The sequence below is a fragment of the Pristiophorus japonicus genome, chromosome 11, assembly GCF_044704955.1.
Source record: "Pristiophorus japonicus isolate sPriJap1 chromosome 11, sPriJap1.hap1, whole genome shotgun sequence".
In the NCBI taxonomy this organism is placed as follows: domain Eukaryota; kingdom Metazoa; phylum Chordata; class Chondrichthyes; family Pristiophoridae; genus Pristiophorus; species Pristiophorus japonicus.
Genome location: NC_091987.1, coordinates 148,573,487 through 148,592,544, shown reverse-complemented (window position 1 = coordinate 148,592,544; position 19,058 = coordinate 148,573,487). Strand labels below are relative to the sequence as shown.

Sequence of the window (19,058 nt, the reverse complement as noted above, 5' to 3'; positions counted from 1 at the left end):
CTGCTTCACTCATTCTCTCTCTTCATTTCCCTGCTTCACTCATTCTCTCTCTGACTCTCCCTGTTTCACTCACTCTCCCTCTCACTCTCCCTGTTTCACTCCCTCTCACCCTGTTTCACTCTCTCTCACACTCCCTATTATACTCTCCCTCACAATCACTCTCCCTGTTTCGCTCACTCACTCTCCCTCTCCCAATTTCACTCACTCACTGTCACCCTCAACCTCCCTGCTCCGCTCTCTCTCTCTTTCCCTGTTTCACACTCACTCTCACTCTCTCTGTTTCACTCTCACTCTCCCTGTTGCACTCTCTTTCTCTCTCCCCCCTCTTCCTGTTTCTCTCTCTTACTCTCACTGTTTCACTCTCTCCCTCTCCCTGTTTCTCTCTCTCCCTCTCCCTGTTTCTCTCTCTCACTCTCACTGTTTCACTCTCTCCCTCTCACTCTTCCTGTTTCGCTCTCTCATTCTCTTTCGCACTCTTCCTCTTACTGTTTCACTCTCTCACTGTCCCTGTTTCTCTCATTCTCTATGTCTCTCCCTCTCCATATTTCACTCACTCTCACTGTTTCACTCTCACTCTCCCTCTCGCTCTCTCTCTCTCACTCTTACTGTTTCACTCTCTCGCACTCTTCCTCTCCATGTTTGACTCTCTCACTCTCACTGTTTCACTCTCTCTCTCACACTCCGTTTCACTCTTTCTCACTCTCCCTCTCTCTCTCTCTCGCTGTTTCAATCTCTCTCATTCTCCCTCTCTCTCTCGCTTGTTCTCACTCCCTGTTTCACTCCCTCACTCTCTTTCGCACTCTTCCTCTCACTGTTTGACTCTCTCACTCTCCCTGTTTCACTCACTCGCTCTCTCACTCTCCCTGTTTCAGTCTCTCTCCCTGTTTCACTCACTCTCACTCTCCCTCCCTGTTTCACTCTCACCCACTCTCCCTCTCCCAGTTTCACTCACTCATTCACTCACTCACTTTCTTACTCTCCCTTTTCCAGTTTCACTCTCTCTCTCACTCTCCCGCTTTCACTCACACTCTCCCACTCTCAATCTCCCGGTTTCATTCTCACTCTCCCGATTTCACACTCTTACTGTCACTCTCACCCTCCCTGCTCTCGCTCTCTCGCTCTCTCTCCCCCGATTCACTCTTTCTCACTCTTCCTCTCCCTATTTCACTCTCTCTCTCTCACTCTCCCTGTTTCATTCACTCTCTCTCTTTCTCTCTCTCCCTCTCCCTGTTTCTCTCATTCTCCGTTTCACTCTCTCTCCCTGTTTCACTCTCTCACTCTGTTTAGCACTCTTCCGCTCCCTGTTTGACTCTCACTCTCACTGTTTCACTCTCTCTTTCTCTCACTCGCCATGTTTCACTCTTCCTCTCACTCCCGATTTCACTCTATCACTCTCCCACTCTCGCTGTTTAACTCTCTCCCTCTACCTCTCCGTGTTTCACTCACTCTTCCTCTCCCGGTTTCACTAACTCTCTCCCTCACCCTGTTTCACTCTCTCACTCTCCCTGTTTCTCTCATTCTCTTCATCTCTCACTCTCCATGTTTCACTCACACTCTCTACTTCACTCTCTCTCACTCTCCCTCACCCTGTTTCACTCTCTCTCTCTCTCTCACTCTCCCTGTTTCACTCACTCTCACACTTCCTGTTTCATTCTCTCACTCTCACTCTCCCTGTTTCTCTCATTCTCTGTTTCTCTCCCTTTCCATGTTTCACCTCACTCTCTCTCTCTCTCTCTCTCGCTCCCTCTCTCTCCCCCGTTTAACTCTTTCTCACCCCCTTTCCCTATTTCAATCTCTCTCACTCTCTCTCTCTCCCTGGTTCACTTTCACTCTCTCTCTCTTGCTCTTTCCCTCTTTCTCTCATTCTCCCTGTTTCACTCTCTCACTCTCTTCCACGCTCTTCCTCTCCCTGTTTGTCTCTCTCTCCCTGCCTGCTTCACTCTCTCACTCTCACTCTCCCTGTTTCACTCACTCGCTCTCTCACTCTCCCTGTTTCACTCTCTCTCCCTGTTTCATTCTCTCTCCCTCTTCCTGTTTCACTCTCCCTCCCTGTTTTACTCTCACTCACTCTCCTTCTCCCGGTTTCACTCACTCACTCACTCTCTCACTCTTCCTGTTTCACTCTCTTTCACTCTCCCACTCTCACTCTCTCCCGGTTTTATTCTCACGCTCGTGGTTTTACTCTCTCCCTCCCTGATTCACTCTTTCTCCCTCTCCCTATTTCACACTCTCTCACTCTCTTGCTTCTCTCTCTCTCTCCCTGTTTGACTCTCTCACTCTCCCTGTTTCACTCTCTCCCAGTTTTATGCACCCTCTCTCACTTTACCTGTTTCACTCTCTCTCTCTCTCTCTCTCCCTTTCCCTGTTTTACACACTCATTCTTTTTGTTTCACTTTCTCTCCCTCTCTTTCGCACTCTTCCTCTCCCTGTTTGACTCTCACTCTCACTGTTTCACTCTCTCTATCTCTCACTCTCCCTGTTTCACTTTCTCCCTCTCTCTCCCGGTTTCACTCTATCACTCTCCCACTCTCCCTGTTTCTCTCTCTCTCTCTCTCTCCTTCTCCGTGTTTCATTCACTCTTCCTCTCCCGGTTTCACTAACTCGCTCCCTCTCCCTATTTCATTCTCTCTCTCACTCACTCACTAACTCTCTGTCACTTTCACTCTCCCAGTTTCACTCTCCCTCTCACTCTCTCTCTCTCCCACTCCCTGTTTCACTCTCTCTCTCTCTCTCCCACTCTCTGTTTCACTCTCGCATTCTCGATCTCCCTCTCCCTGTTTCACTCTCGCATTCTCACTCTCACTGTTTTATTCTCTCACTCTCCCTTTTCACACTCTCCCTGTTTCACTCTCTCTCTCTCTCTCTCTCACACCCTCTCCCTGTTTAATACTCTCTCTCACTCACTAACTCTCTCTCCGTCTCCCTGTTTCACTCTCTCACTCTCCCGGTTTCACTCTCTCACTTTCACTCACCCTGTTTCACTCTCTCTCACTCTTTCTCTCCCCCTCTTTCACTTTCTCACTCACTCTCTCCTTTTAACGCTCTCTCACACTCCCTGCTTCACACTCTCTCACTCTCCCTGTTTGACTCTCTCACTCTCACTGTTTCACTCCCTCCCTCTCAATCTCCCTATTTCACTCTCACTCTCACTCTCCTGGTTTCACCCTCACTCTCCCGGTTTCACTATCTGACTCTCGCTCTCCCTATTCCACTCTCTCTCTCCCTGTTTCACCCCCTCTCTCACTCTGTCACTCTCCCTGCTTCTCCCTCTCTCTCTCTGTTTCTCCCTGTTTCACTCTTTCTCACTCTCCCTCTCCCTGTTTCACTCTCCTTGTTTTATGCACTCTCTCTCACTCTCCCTGTTTCTCTCTCTCTCCCTCTCACTCATTCTCACTCTCACTGTTTCACTCTCACGCTCCCTGTTTCTCTCATTCTCTATTTCTCTCCCTCTCCATGTTTCACTCACTCTCACTGTTTCACTCTATCTCACTCTCCCTCTCTCTCTCGCTGTCTTTCTCACTCTCCCTGTTTCACACTCTCACTCTCTTTCGCACTCATCCTCTCCATGTTTGACTCGCTCACTCTCACTGTTTCACTCTCTCTCACACACTCCGTTTCACTCTTTCTCACTCTCCCTCTCTCTCTCTCTCCCTGTTTCAATCTCTCTCATTCTCCCTCTCTCTCTTGCTCTCTTTCTCACTCTCCCTGTTTCACTCTCTCATTCTCTTTCGCACTCTTCCTCTCCCTGTTTGACTCTCATACTCTCACTGTTTCACTCTCTCTCTCTCTCCCTCTCCCTGTTTCTCTCATTCTCCGTTTCACTCTCTCTCCCTATTTCACTCTCTCATTCTCTCCCAGTTTCACTAACTCTCTCCCTCTCCCTGTTTCACTCTCTCACTCTCCCTGTTTCACTCTCTCACTCTCACTCTCCCTGTTTGACGCTCTCTCACGCTCCATCTCCCTGCTTCACTCATTCTCTCTCTCCATTTCCCTGCTTCACTCATTCTCTCTCTGACTCTCCCTGTTTCACTCACTCTCCCTCTCACTCTCCCTGTTTCACTCCCTCTCACCCTGTTTCACTCTCTCTCACACTCCCTATTATACTCTCCCTCACAATCACTCTCCCTGTTTCGCTCACTCACTCTCCCTCTCCCAATTTCACTCACTCACTGTCACCCTCAACCTCCCTGCTCCTCTCTCTCTCTCTTTCCCTGTTTCACACTCACTCTCACTCTCTCTGTTTCACTCTCACTCTCCCTGTTGCACTCTCTTTCTCTCTCCCCCCTCTCCCTGTTTCTCTCTCTTACTCTCACTGTTTCACACTCTCCCTCTCCCTGTTTCTCTCTCTCCCTCTCCCTGTTTCTCTCTCTCACTCTCACTGTTTCACTCTCTCCCTCTCACTCTTCCTGTTTCGCTCTCTCATTCTCTTTCGCACTCTTCCTCTTACTGTTTCACTCTCTCACTGTCCCTGTTTCTCTCATTCTCTATGTCTCTCCCTCTCCATATTTCACTCACTCTCACTGTTTCACTCTCTCTCACTCTCCCTCTCTCTCTCGCTCTCTCTCTCACTCTCACTGTTTCACTCTCTCTCTCACATTCCGTTTCACTCTTTCTCACTCTCCCTCTCTCTCTCTCCCTGTTTCAATCTCTCTCATTCTCCCTCTCTCTCTCGCTTGTTCTCACTCCCTGTTTCAATCTCTCACTCTCTTTCGCATTCTTCCTCTCACTGTTTGACTCTCTCACTCTCCCTGTTTCACTCACTCACTCTCTCACTCTCCCTGTTTCAGTCTCTCTCTCTGTTTCACTCACTCTCACTCTCCCTCCCTGTTTCACTCTCACCCACTCTCCCTCTCCCGGTTTCACTCACTCATTCACTCACTCACTTTCTTACTCTCCCTTTTCCAGTTTCACTCTCTCTCTCACTCTCCCGCTTTCACTCACACTCTCCCACTCTCCCACTCTCAATCTCCCGGTTTCATTCTCACTCTCCCGATTTCACACTCTCACTGTCACTCTCACCCTCCCTGCTCTCGCTCTCTCGCTCCCAATTCACTCTTTCTCACTCTTCCTCTCCCTATTTCACTCTCTCACACTCTCACTCTCCCTGTTTCACTCTCTCTCTCTCTCACTCTCCCTGTTTCATTCACTCTCTCTCTTTCTCTCTCTCCCTCTCCCTGTTTCTCTCATTCTCCGTTTCACTCTCTCTCCCTGTTTCACTCTCTCACTCTGTTTAGCACTCTTCCGCTCCCTGTTTGACTCTCACTCTCACTGTTTCACTCTCTCTATCTCTCACTCGCTATGTTTCACTCTTCCTCTCACTCCCGATTTCACTCTATCACTCTCCCACTCTCCCTGTTTAACTCTCTCCCTCTATCTCTCCGTGTTTCACTCACTCTTCCTCTCCCGGTTTCACTAACTCTCTCCCTCACCCTGTTTCACTCTCTCACTCTCCCTGTTTCTCTCATTCTCTCCATCTCTCACTCTCCATGTTTCACTCACACTCCCTATTTCACTCTCACTCTCACTCTCCTGGTTTCACCCTCACTCTCCCGGTTTCACTATCTGACTCTCGCTCTCCCTATTCCACTCTCTCTCTCCCTGTTTCACCCCCTCTCTCACTCTGTCACTCTCCCTGCTTCTCCCTCTCTCTCTCTGTTTCTCCCTGTTTCACTCTTTCTCACTCTCCCTCTCCCTGTTTCACTCTCCTTGTTTTATGCACTCTCTCTCACTCTCCCTGTTTCTCTCTCTCTCCCTCTCACTCATTCTCACTCTCACTGTTTCACTCTCACGCTCCCTGTTTCTCTCATTCTCTATTTCTCTCCCTCTCCATGTTTCACTCACTCTCACTGTTTCACTCTATCTCACTCTCCCTCTCTCTCTCGCTGTCTTTCTCACTCTCCCTGTTTCACACTCTCACTCTCTTTCGCACTTATCCTCTCCATGTTTGACTCGCTCACTCTCACTGTTTCACTCTCTCTCACACACTCCGTTTCACTCTTTCTCACTCTCCCTCTCTCTCTCTCTCCCTGTTTCAATCTCTCTCATTCTCCCTCTCTCTCTTGCTCTCTTTCTCACTCTCCCTGTTTCACTCTCTCATTCTCTTTCGCACTCTTCCTCTCCCTGTTTGACTCTCATACTCTCACTGTTTCACTCTCTCTCTCTCTCCCTCTCCCTGTTTCTCTCATTCTCCGTTTCACTCTCTCTCCCTATTTCACTCTCTCATTCTCTCCCAGTTTCACTAACTCTCTCCCTCTCCCTGTTTCACTCTCTCACTCTCCCTGTTTCACTCTCTCACTCTCACTCTCCCTGTTTGACGCTCTCTCACGCTCCATCTCCCTGCTTCACTCATTCTCTCTCTCCATTTCCCTGCTTCACTCATTCTCTCTCTGACTCTCCCTGTTTCACTCACTCTCCCTCTCACTCTCCCTGTTTCACTCCCTCTCACCCTGTTTCACTCTCTCTCACACTCCCTATTATACTCTCCCTCACAATCACTCTCCCTGTTTCGCTCACTCACTCTCCCTCTCCCAATTTCACTCACTCACTGTCACCCTCAACCTCCCTGCTCCTCTCTCTCTCTCTTTCCCTGTTTCACACTCACTCTCACTCTCTCTGTTTCACTCTCACTCTCCCTGTTGCACTCTCTTTCTCTCTCCCCCCTCTCCCTGTTTCTCTCTCTTACTCTCACTGTTTCACACTCTCCCTCTCCCTGTTTCTCTCTCTCCCTCTCCCTGTTTCTCTCTCTCACTCTCACTGTTTCACTCTCTCCCTCTCACTCTTCCTGTTTCGCTCTCTCATTCTCTTTCGCACTCTTCCTCTTACTGTTTCACTCTCTCACTGTCCCTGTTTCTCTCATTCTCTATGTCTCTCCCTCTCCATATTTCACTCACTCTCACTGTTTCACTCTCTCTCACTCTCCCTCTCTCTCTCGCTCTCTCTCTCACTCTCACTGTTTCACTCTCTCTCTCACATTCCGTTTCACTCTTTCTCACTCTCCCTCTCTCTCTCTCCCTGTTTCAATCTCTCTCATTCTCCCTCTCTCTCTCGCTTGTTCTCACTCCCTGTTTCAATCTCTCACTCTCTTTCGCATTCTTCCTCTCACTGTTTGACTCTCTCACTCTCCCTGTTTCACTCACTCACTCTCTCACTCTCCCTGTTTCAGTCTCTCTCTCTGTTTCACTCACTCTCACTCTCCCTCCCTGTTTCACTCTCACCCACTCTCCCTCTCCCGGTTTCACTCACTCATTCACTCACTCACTTTCTTACTCTCCCTTTTCCAGTTTCACTCTCTCTCTCACTCTCCCGCTTTCACTCACACTCTCCCACTCTCCCACTCTCAATCTCCCGGTTTCATTCTCACTCTCCCGATTTCACACTCTCACTGTCACTCTCACCCTCCCTGCTCTCGCTCTCTCGCTCCCAATTCACTCTTTCTCACTCTTCCTCTCCCTATTTCACTCTCTCACACTCTCACTCTCCCTGTTTCACTCTCTCTCTCTCTCACTCTCCCTGTTTCATTCACTCTCTCTCTTTCTCTCTCTCCCTCTCCCTGTTTCTCTCATTCTCCGTTTCACTCTCTCTCCCTGTTTCACTCTCTCACTCTGTTTAGCACTCTTCCGCTCCCTGTTTGACTCTCACTCTCACTGTTTCACTCTCTCTATCTCTCACTCGCTATGTTTCACTCTTCCTCTCACTCCCGATTTCACTCTATCACTCTCCCACTCTCCCTGTTTAACTCTCTCCCTCTATCTCTCCGTGTTTCACTCACTCTTCCTCTCCCGGTTTCACTAACTCTCTCCCTCACCCTGTTTCACTCTCTCACTCTCCCTGTTTCTCTCATTCTCTCCATCTCTCACTCTCCATGTTTCACTCACACTCTCTATTTCACTCTCTCTCACTCTCCCTCACCCTGTTTCACTCTCTCTCTCTCTCTCACTCTCCCTGTTTCACTCACTCTCACACTCCCTGTTTCATTCTCTCACGCTCCCTGTTTGACACATTCTCTCCCTCTCCCTGCTTCACTCATTCTTTCTATCTCTCCCTCTCCATGTTTCACTCACACTCTCTATTTCACTCTCTCTCACTCTCCCTCTCCCTGTTTCACACTCCCTCTCCCACTCTCCCTGTTTCTCTCTCTCCCTCTCCCACTCTCCCTGTTTCTCTCTCTCTCTCTCTCCCTCTCCCTCTCCATGTTTCATTCACTCTCCCTCTCCCGGTTTCACTAACTCTCTCCCTCTCCCTGTTTCATTCTCTCTCTCTCACTCTCCCTGTTTCACTCTCACTCTCACTCTCTTGCTTCTCTCTCCCTCTCTCACTCTCCCTGTTTCACTTTCTCCCTGTTTCACGCACTCTCTCTCACTCTCCCTGTTTCACTCTCTTTCTCTCTCTCTCTCTCTCCCTCCCCCTTTCTCTCCCTCTCCCTGTTTCACTTACTCTACTGTTTCACTCTCTCTTTCACTCTCTCCCTGCTTAACACTCTCACTCACTAACTCTCTGTCACTTTCACTCTCCCAGTTTCACTCTCACTCTCTCTCCCACTCCCTGTTTCACTCTCTCTCTCTCCTACTCCCTGTTTCACGCTCGCATTCTCGATCTCCCTGTTGCACTCTCTCTCATTCTCACTCTCACTGTTTTATTCTCTCACTCTCCCTGTTTCACTCTCTCACTCTCCCTGTTTCACTCTCTCACTCTCTCTTTTCACACTCTCACTGTTTCACTCTCTCTCTCTCTCTCACCCTCTCCCTGTTTAATACTCCCTCTCACTCACTAACTCTTTCTCCCTCTCCCTGTTTCACTTTCTCACTCTCCCGGTTTCACTCTCTTACTCTCACTCACCCTGTTTCACTCTCTCTCTCGCCCTCTTTCACTTTCTCACTCGCTCTCTCCGTTTAACTCTCTCTCACACTCCCTGCTTCACACTCTCTCTCTCACTCTCCCTGTTTCACGCTCTCTATATCCCTGTTTCATTCACTCTCACACTCTTCCTCTCCCTGTTTGACTCTCACTCACTCTTTCACTCTCTCTCTCTCTCTCTCTCTCACTCTCCCTGTCTCACTCACCCTCTCACCCTGTTTCACACGCTCTTTCTCTCTCTCTCACTCTCCGTTTCCCTCTCTCCCCCTCTCCCTGTTTCACTCTCTCTCTCTATCCCTGTTTCACTCTCACTCTCACACTCTTCCTCTCTCTGTTTGACTCTCACTCACTCTTTCACTCTCTCTATCTCTCTCTCTCTCTCACTCTCACTATTTTGCTCTCCCACTCTCACTCTCCCTGCTTCACTCACTCTCTCTCCCTGTTTCACTCTCTCTCACTCTCACTCTCCCGATTTCAATCTCTCACTCACCCTGGTACACTCTCACCCTGTTTCACACTCTCTTTCTCTTTCTCTCACTCTCCCTGTTTCCCTCTCTCCCCCTCTCTCTCTTTCAATCTCTCTCACTCTCCCTCTCCCTGGCTCTCTCTCTCTCTCTCTCCCTCATTCTCCCTGTGTTGCTCTCTCACTCTCACTCTCACTCTCCGTTTCACACTCGCATTCTCCCTGTTTCACTCTTTCTTCCTCTCCCTGTTTCATTCTCTCTCTCTCACTCTCCATTTTCACTCTCACTCTCCTGCTTCTCTCTCTCTCAACCTGTTTGACTCTCTCACTCTCCCTGTTTCACTCTCTCCCTGTTTCACGCACCCTCTCTCACTCTTCCTGTTTCACTCTCTTTCTCGCTCTCTCTCTCTCCCTGTTTCTCTCTCACACTTTCCCTGTTTGACACTCTCACTCTCCCAGTTTCACTCTCACTCTCCCGGTTTCACACTCTCACTCTCCTTGCTTCTCTCTCTCTCTCTCTCTCTCTCTGTTTCACTCTTTTTCACTCTCCCTCTCCCTGTTTCACTCTCACTTTCTCTGTTTCACTCTCTGTTTCTCTCTCTCACTCTCGCTCTCTCCTCCTCTCCCTGTTTCTCTCTCTCACTCTCCCTATTTGACTCTCTCACTCTCACTGTTTCACTCTCCATGTTTCACTCTCTCACTCTCCCTGTTTCTCTCATTCTCTCTATCTCTTCCTCTGCATATTTCACTCACACTCTCTATTTCACTCTCTCTCATTCTCCCTCTCCCTGTTTCACACTCTCTCTCTCTCACTCACTCTCCCTGTTTCTCTCATTCTCTATTTCTCTCCCTTTCCATGTTTCATCTCATTCTTTCTCTCTCTTTCTTGTTCTCTCTCTCTACCCTTGTTTCACTCTTTCTCACTCCCTCTCCCTATTTCAATCTCTCTCACTCTCTCTCCATGGTTCACTCTCACTCTCTCTCTCTCTCTCTCTCTCTCTCCCTCTTGCTTTCTCCCTCTTTCTCTCATTCTCCCTGTTTCACTCACTCTCACTCTCTTCCGCACTCTTTCTCTCCCTGCTTCACTCTCTCACTCTCACTCTCACTGTTCCACTCACTCACTCTCTCAGTCTCCCTGTTTCACTCTCTCTCCCTGTTTCATTCTCTCTCACTCTCCCTGGTTCACTCTCCCTCCCTGTTTTACTCTGACTCACTCTCCCTCTCCCAGTTTCACTCACTCACTCATTCTCTCACTCTCCCTGTTTCACTCTCTCTCACTCTCACTCTCTCCCGGTTTAATTCTCACTCTCCTGGTTTCACTCTCTCACTGTCACTCTCACCGTCCCTGCTCTCTCTCTCTCTCTCTCCCTGATTCACTCTTTCTCACTCTCTCTCTCCCTATTTCACACTCTCTCACACTCTCCAGCTTCTCTCTCTCTACTTGTTTGAATCTCTCACTCTCCCTGTTTCACTCTCTCCCTGTTTCACGCACCCTCTCTCACTCTCCCTGTTTCACTCTCTCTTTCTCTCTCTCTCTCTATCTCTCTCTCTCTATCTCTCACTCTCTCTATCTCTCACTCTCTCTATCTCTCACTCTCTCTATCTCTCCCTGTTTCACTCTCTCCCTCCCTCTCCCAGTTTCACTCTCTCTCTCTCCGTAGCCCTCTCCATGTTTCATGCACTCTCTCTCTCTCTCTCCCTGCTTCTCTCTCTCTCTCAGACTCACTCTCCATCTCCCTGTTTCACACTCTCACTCTCTCTCTGTTTCACTCTCTCACTCTTCCTGTTTCTCTTATTCTCTCTTTCTCTCCCACTCCATGTTTCACTCACTCTCACTGTTTCAGTTACTCTCTCACCCTCTCTCTGTTTAACACTCTCTCTCACACATTCACTAACTCTCTCTCACCCTCATTCTCCCTGTTTCACTCTCTCGATCTTCCTCTCCCTGCTTCACTCACTCTCTCTCACTCTCCGTTTTACTCTCTCACTCAATTTTGCACTCCTCCTCTATCCGTGTTGCTCTCTCACTCTCACTCTCACTGTTTCACTCTCACTCGCCCTGTTTCACTCTCTCTCTCACTCTCCCTGTTTCACTCATTTTCTTTCACACTCTTCCTCTCCCTGTTTGACCTATCTCACTTTCACTGTTTTTCTCTCTCTCTTTCACTCTCCGTTTCACTCACTCTCACCTCTCCCTGTTTCACTCTCTCTCTCCCTCTCCCCGTTTCTCTCTCACTCTACCTGTTTCACTCTCTCTCTCTATCCCTGTTTCACTCTCACTCTCACATTCTTCCTCTCCATGTTTGACTCTCACTCACTCTTTCACTCTCTCTCACTCTCCTGATTTGCTCTCCCACTCTCACTCTCCCTGTTACACTCTCTCTCACTCTCCCTGTTTCACACTCTCTCACTCTCCCTGCTTCACTCACTCTCTCTCCCTGTTTCACTCTCACTCTCACTCTCCCGGTTTCACTCTCTCACTCTCCCTACTTCACTCACTCTCTCTCCCTGTTTCACTCTCTCTCACTCTCACTCTCCATGTTTCACTCTCTCTCTATCCCTGTTTCACTCTCACTCTCACACTTTTCCTCTCCCTGTTTGACTCTCACTCACTCTTTCACTCTCTCTCTCTCACTCTCCCTGTTTTGCTCTCCCACTCTCTCTCTCCCTGTTTCACTCTCTCTCACTCTCACTCTCCCGATTTCAATCTCTCACTCTTTCTCTCTCTCACTCTCCCTGATTCAATCTCTCCATTTTACTTGTTCTCACTCTCCCACTCCCTGTTTCATTCTCACTGTCCCTGTTCCACTCTCTCCCTCTCTCCCTGTTCCACTCTCTCTCTCTCTCTCTCTCTCCCTGTTTCACTCATTTTCACTCTCCCTCTCCTTGTTTCAATCTCTCTCCGTCTCCCTGGTTCTCTCTCTCTCTCTCTCTCTCTCTCACTCTCCCTGTTTCACTCTCTCACTCTGTTTCACTCTGTCTCTCTCTCTCTCTCCCACTGTTTCAATCTCTCACTCACCCTGTTTCATTCTCTCCCCCTCTCCCTGCTTCAATCTCTCTCACTCTCCCTGTTCCATTCGCTATCTCTCTTTCTTCCTCTTCCTGTTTCTCTTTCGCACTCTCTACATGTTTCACTCTCTCCCTGTTTCACTCTCTCTCTCTCTCTATCCCACTCTTTGGTTCTCTCTCTCTCACTCCCCGTTTCACTCTCTCTCACTCCCTGTTTCAATCTCACTCTCACACTCTTCCTGTTTGACTCTCACTCACTCTTTCACTTTCTCTCTCTCTCTCCCTGTTTTGCGCTCTCACTCCCACTCTTCCTGTTTCACTCACTCACTCTCACTCCCTATTTCTCTCGCTCTCACTCTCCCTCTCCCTGTTTCACTCACTCTCACTCTCCCGGTTTCACTCTCTCTCACTCTCCCGGTTTCACTCTCTCTCACTCTCCCTATTTCCCTCTCTCTCTCACTCTCTTCCTGTTTCACTCTCTCTCTCTCTCACTCTCACTCTCCCTGTTTCACTCGCTCTCTCTCTCTCTCCCTCTCCCTGTTTCTCTCTTTCATCCTCCCTGTTTCACTCTCTTTCCCTGTTTCACTCTCACTCACTTTCGCACTCTTCCTCTTGCTGTTTGACTCTCACTCTCACTGTTTCACTCTCTCTATCTCTCACTCTCACTGTTTAACTCTCTTCCTCCCACTCTCCCTGTTTCTCTCTCTCTCGTCCTCTCCCTCTCCGTGTTTCACTCACTCTCCCTCTCCCGGTTTCACTCTCTCTCTCTCACCCTGTTTCACTCTCACCCTGTTTCGCTCTCTCTCTCTCTCTCTCTCTCTCTCTCCCTATTTCCCTCTCTCTCTCTCTCTCTCCCTCTCCCTGGTTCACTCTCGCTCTCTCTCTCACTCTCGCTCTCTCACTCTCTCCTTTGTCACTCTCCCTGTTTCATTCGCTCACTCTCTTTCGCACTCTTCCTTTCCCTGTTTGATTCTCTCACTCTCACTGTTTCACTCTCTCACTCTCACTCTCCCTGTTTTGCTCTCTCATTCTCACTCTCTGTTTCACTCTCTCACTCTTCCTGCTTCACTCTCTCTCACTCTCCCCGTTTCACTCTCTCTCTCTCTTTATCCCTGTTTCACTCTCGCACACTCTTCCTCTCCCTGTTTGACTCTCACTCACTCTTTCACTCTCACTCTCTCACTCTCCCTGCTTCACTCACTCTCTCTCCATTTCACTCTCTCTCTCTCTCACTCTCCCTGTTTCACTCTCTCTCTCACTCTCCCTGTTTCACACTCTCTCTCACTCTCCCTGTTTCACTCACTCTCTCTCCCTGTTTCACTCGCTCTCTCTCTCTCTCCCTCTCCCTGATTCTCTCTTTCATTCTCCCTGTTTCACTCTCTCTCCCTGTTTCACTCTCTCACTCACTTTCACACTCTTCCTCTTGCTGTTTCACTCTCACTCTCACTGTTTCACTCTCTCTATCTCTCACTCTCCCTGATTCTCTCTCTCACTCTCCCTCTCCGTGTTTCACTCACTCTCCCTCTCCCGGTTTCACTTTCTCTCTCCCTCTCCCTGTTTTGCTCTCTCTCTCTCTCACTCTCCCTATTTCACTCTCCCTCTCTCCCTGTTTGACACTCTCACTCTTCCTGTTTCACTCTCTCCCTGTTTCACGCACTCTCTCTCATTCTCCCTGTTTCACACTCTCTCTCTCTCTCTCTGTCCCTCTCCCTGTTTCTCTCTCTCACTTTCCCTGTTTGATTCTCTCACTCTCACTGTTTTCACTCTCCCGGTTTCAAGCACTCTCTCTCGCTCTCCCTGTTTCACTCTCTCTCTTACGTGCCATGTTTCTCTCATTCTCTCTCTCTCACCCTCTCCCTGTTTAACACTCTCTCTCACTCTCTAACTCTCTCTCCCTCTCCCTGTTTCACTCTCTCTTACTCTCCATGTTTCACTCACTCTCTCTCTCACTCTCCCTGCTTCTCTCTCTCTCAGACTCACTCTCCGTCTCACTGTTTCACTCGCTCACTCTCTCTCTGTTTCACTATTTCATTATCCCTGTTTCTCTCTCTCCATATTTCACTCACACTCACTGTTTCACTCTCTCTCACTCTATCTCTCCCTGTTTAAGTCTCACTCTCACCCTGTTTCACTCTTTCTTACTCTCCCTCGCCCTGTTTAATACTCTCTCTCACTCACTCAATAACTCTCTCCCTCTCTCGCTGTTTCTCTCCCTCTCTCTCCCTCCCTCTCTCCCTCTCTGTTTCACTTTCTCTTCCTGTCCCTCTCCCTGTTTCACTCTCACTCTTTCTCCCTCGCTTTCTCACTCTCCCTGTTTCACTCTCTCTCTCCCTATTTCAATCTCTCTCACTCCCTTTCCCGTTCCACTCACTCATACTCTCCCTCTCCCTGTTTAACTCTCGCATTCTCCCCCTCCCTCTCCCTGTTTCCCTCTCTCTCAATCTGCTTGTTTCACTCTCATTCTCACTCTCACTGTTTTATTCTCTCGTTCTCACTCTCCCTGTTTCACACTCTCTCTCTCTCTCTCTCCCTGTTTCTCTCATTCTCTCCCTCTCCATGTTTCACTCACTCTTACTGTTTCACTCCCTCACTCTCCCGGTTTCACTCTCTCACTCTCACTCTCCCTGTTTCATTCTCTCTCTCTCTCCCTGTTTCTCTCATTCTCTCCCTCTCCATGTTTCACTCACTCTCACTGTTTCACTCCCTCACTCTCCCAGTTTCACTCTCTCACTCTCTCTCTCTCCCTGTTTCCCTCTCTCTCACTCTCTCTCTCCCTGTTTCCCTCTCTCTCGCTCTCCCTGTTTCTCTCTCACACTCTCTCTCTCTCCCTGTTTAACTCTCACTCTCTCACTCTCCCTGTTTCACTCTCTTCTTACTCTCACTTGCCCTGTTTCCCTCTCTCTCACTCTCCCTGTTTCTCTCACTCTCTCGCCCTGTTTCACTGTCTCACTCTCCGTTTAACTCTCTCACTCTCTCTGTTTCACTCTCTTCTTACTCCCCCTTTTTCTCTCACTCTCCTTTTTTTCTCTCTCTCTCTCACTCTCCATGTTTCACTCTCTCTCACTCTCCTTGTTTCACTCTCCCTCATTCTCACTGTTTTACTCTCACTTTCACTCTCCATGTTTCACTCACTCTCTCTTTTCCTCTCCCTGCTTCTCTCTCTGAGACTCACTCTCCGTCTCCCTGTTTCACTCTCACACTCTCCCTGTTTCTCCCTCTCCATGTTTCACTCACTCTCACTGTTTCACTCTCTCTCTCTCTCACTCTTTCCCTATTTAACATTTCCTCTCACTCACTAACTCTCTCTCACTCTCGCTCTCCCTGTTTCACTCTCTCACTCTCACTCTCCCTGTTTCACTCTCACTCTCACTCGTCCTGTTTAACACTCTCACTCACTCACTCTCTCTCTGTTTTACTCTCTCACTCTCACTGTTTCACACTCTCACTCACTAACTCTCTCTCACTCTCCCTGTTTCACGCTCTCTCTCACTCTCTTGCCCGGTTTCACTTTCTCAGTCCTTCTCTCTTTCCGTTTAACTTTCTATCACTCATTCTCCCTGTTTCACTCGCCCTCACTCACTCTGTTTTACTCTCTCTCACTCTCTCTCTCTCGCCCTGTTTCACTTTCTCACTCTCTCCCTTTAACTCTCTCTCTCTCTCTCTCACTCTCCCTGTTTCACTCTCTCACTCTCATTGTTTCACTTTCTCTCACTCTCTCTTTCACTCTCCCTGTTTCACTCTCTCTCGCCCTGTTTCACTTTCTCACTCTCTCTCTCACTCTCCCTGTTTCACTCTCTCACTCTCACTCACTGTTTACTTTCTCTCACCCTCCTTGTTTCACTCTCTCTCACTGTCCCTGTTTCACACGCTCTATCTCTCTCTCTCTTTCACTCTCACTGTTTCACTCTCATACTCTCTTGCCCTCTCTCACTCTCTCCGTCTAACTCTCACTCACTCTCTTTCACTCTCCCTCTCCCTGTTTCACTCTCTCTCTCTCCCTGTTTCACTTTCTCAGTCCCCCCGTCCCTGTTTCACTCTCTCGCTCTCACTGTCAGGGTTTCACTCTCTCTCTCACTCTTTCTCACTCACTCACTGACTCTCACTCTCTCTCCCTGTTTCATTCATTCATTCATTCACTCCCTTTCCCTGTTTTATCTCTTTCCATGAAACGAGCTGGGTGACAATTTAAACATTCCCCGGTTGTTCTGCCTGGTAACAATGACATCATGCTGAGTCTATTTATTATTGGACAGCCCCATCAGTCAGCGCCGCCCCATGGTCTCCACGGGAACTCCCTGTGACTGGGATGTGAAGCGGTCTCTCAGCACTAGGGACAGAGTGAGCTTTCTTAAGGTCCAGACCCACAGCACATTGCTGCAAATCTCAGCGGCTCAGGGCAGCGTCTGTGGAGAGAAACCGAGTTAACATTCCATGTCTGTGACTCTTCGTCTCACAAGGCCTGTTCAGCAGGTAAGGGGGTAATATATTAGCATAGATAGAGGATTGGCTAACAAACAGAAAACAGAGAGTCGGGATAAATGGTTCATTCGCGGGTTGGCAATCAGTAACTAGTGGGGTGCCGCAGGGATCAGTGTTGGGACCCCAACTATTTACAATCTATATTAACGACTAGAAGAAGGGACCGAGTGTAATGTAGCCAAGTTTGCTGACGATACAAAGATGGGAGGAAAAGCAATATGTGAGGAGGACACAAAAATTCTGCAAAAGGACATGGACAGGCTAAGTGAGTGGGCAAAAATTTGGCAGATGGCATATAATTTTGGAAAGTGTGAGGTCATGCACTTTGGCAGAAAAAAAATCAAAGAGCAAGTTATTATTTAAATGGAGAAAAATTGCAAAGTGCTGCAGTACAGCGGGACCTGGGAGTCTGGTGCATGAAACACAAACAGTTAGTATGCAGGTACAGCAAGTGATCAGGAAGGCCAATGGAATCTTGGCCTTTATTGCAAAGGGGATGGAGTATAAAAGCAGGGAAATCTTACTACAGTTATACAGGGTATTGGTGAGGCCACACCTGGAATACTGCGTGCAGTTTTGGTTTCCACATTTACGAAAGGATATACTTGCTTTGGAGGCAGTTCAGAGAAGGTTCACTAGGTTGATTCCGGGAATGAGGGGGTTGACTTATGAGAAAAGGTTGAGTAGGTTGTGCCTCTACTCAGTGGAATTCAGAAGAATGAGAGGTGATCTTATCGAAACGTATAAGAGAGGGGTTGACAAGGTGGATGCAGAGAGGATGTTTCCACTGATGGTGAAGACTAGAACTAGAGGGCAAGATCTTAGAATAACGGGACGCCCATTTAAAACTGAGATGAGAAGGAATTTCTTTTTTCAGAGGATTGTAAATCTGTGGACTTCTCTGCCTCAGACAGTTGTGGAGGCCGGGACATTGAATAAATTTAAGACAGAGATAGACAGTTTCTTAACCAATAAGGGATTAAGGGGTTAAGGGGGGGGGGGAGGGCAGAGAAGTGGACCTGAGTCCATGATCGGATCAGCTATGATCGTATTAAATGGTGGAGCAGGCTCGAGGGGCCGTATGACCTACTCCTGCTCCTATTTCTAAAGTTCTTATGTCGAGGCCAGGCGGGAGCGAGGAACATGATCAGAAGAGGCCAGGGTGCGTGTAATTTATACCGTGGCGGCCTGGAGGAGTAGGACTGATACCCTGGGCTCCAGACAGAGTCACTGGGCCTGTCCAGCCCCTGCCTTCCCTCTCCCTCCCACCACAGCAGCTCGCATCAGACCCCCTCTCCCAGCAGCACCCTTCAGAACTCCGCCCCCCCCAAGCAGATATCCAACTCACCCGGGGCTGCTGCCCGCCCTGCCTCTCTGCCCCTTCCGTCTCCGCCCTCTCCCTCTGTGTCCCTTCCGTCTCTGCCCCCTCCGTCTCTGCCCCCTCCGTCTCTGCCCCCTCCCCTTTTGCCCCTTCCACCTCTGCCCTCCCCTTCCATCTCTGCCCTCTTCCCCTCCCCGTTCTGTGTTTGTCCCCTCCCCTCCCCCTCCGTCTCTGCCCTCTCTCTGCCCTCTCCCTCTCTGCCCCTTCCATATCAGCCTCCTCAATCTCTGCCTCCTTCCCCTCCGTCCCTACCCACTCCCCTTCCCTCTCTGCCCCCTCACTCTCTGCCCTCTCCCTCTCTGCCGCGCCCCCTCCCTTGTGTTTATCTCTGTTGGAAAGTCCGTGAGCTAAGTTTTAGAAAATTGTTGATCAAAGACAAGTCTATACAGCACCGTTCCTGTCCCTAGGACACCCTACAGCCTGTGAATTATTTGAAGTGTAGTCACTGTTGTTTTATAGAGAAACACAGCGACCGGTAACTGAGTGTCAGGGCCTGAATCCTGCGGTTAGCACAATACTGTTACACAACACTGGAAATCCCCGGTCACAGACCATAGTCTCTGCACTGGCTGCAGTCCAGTTTCTTCCAGGAAACCAATGTTAACTCCACCTTCTCTCATCATAAAACCCGGCATCGAGCACATCTCTCACACTCACAGTGTGCGAGCCACAACTTGCCCAGGACCAGTTCCCGATATAACCTCCATGTTTAGCCTCACAGCTCAGGGTGTCAGTGCTCAGGGTGTCGTGCGTCAAATAGATTCATAGAATAAAATCATAGATTGATAGAGCACAGAAGGAGGCCGATCGGAGAGGGCCAAGGATCGATATTTGAGTGACTCCAGAGGTAACGCTGCAGGAACACATCCCCAG

General features: G+C 49.1%; 1 long non-coding RNA gene across 1 annotated transcript in view; it reads left to right on the top strand.

Annotated features, from left to right (window-relative positions):
* LOC139275871 (uncharacterized) overlaps positions 1-19,058 on the top strand; it is a 47,595-nt gene that overhangs the window by 21,941 nt on the left and 6,596 nt on the right. Inside the window, exon 2 of the long non-coding RNA XR_011595776.1 lies at positions 16,579-16,795. This is a non-coding gene — a long non-coding RNA (uncharacterized lncRNA). The remainder of the gene's footprint in view (positions 1-16,578; positions 16,796-19,058) is intronic.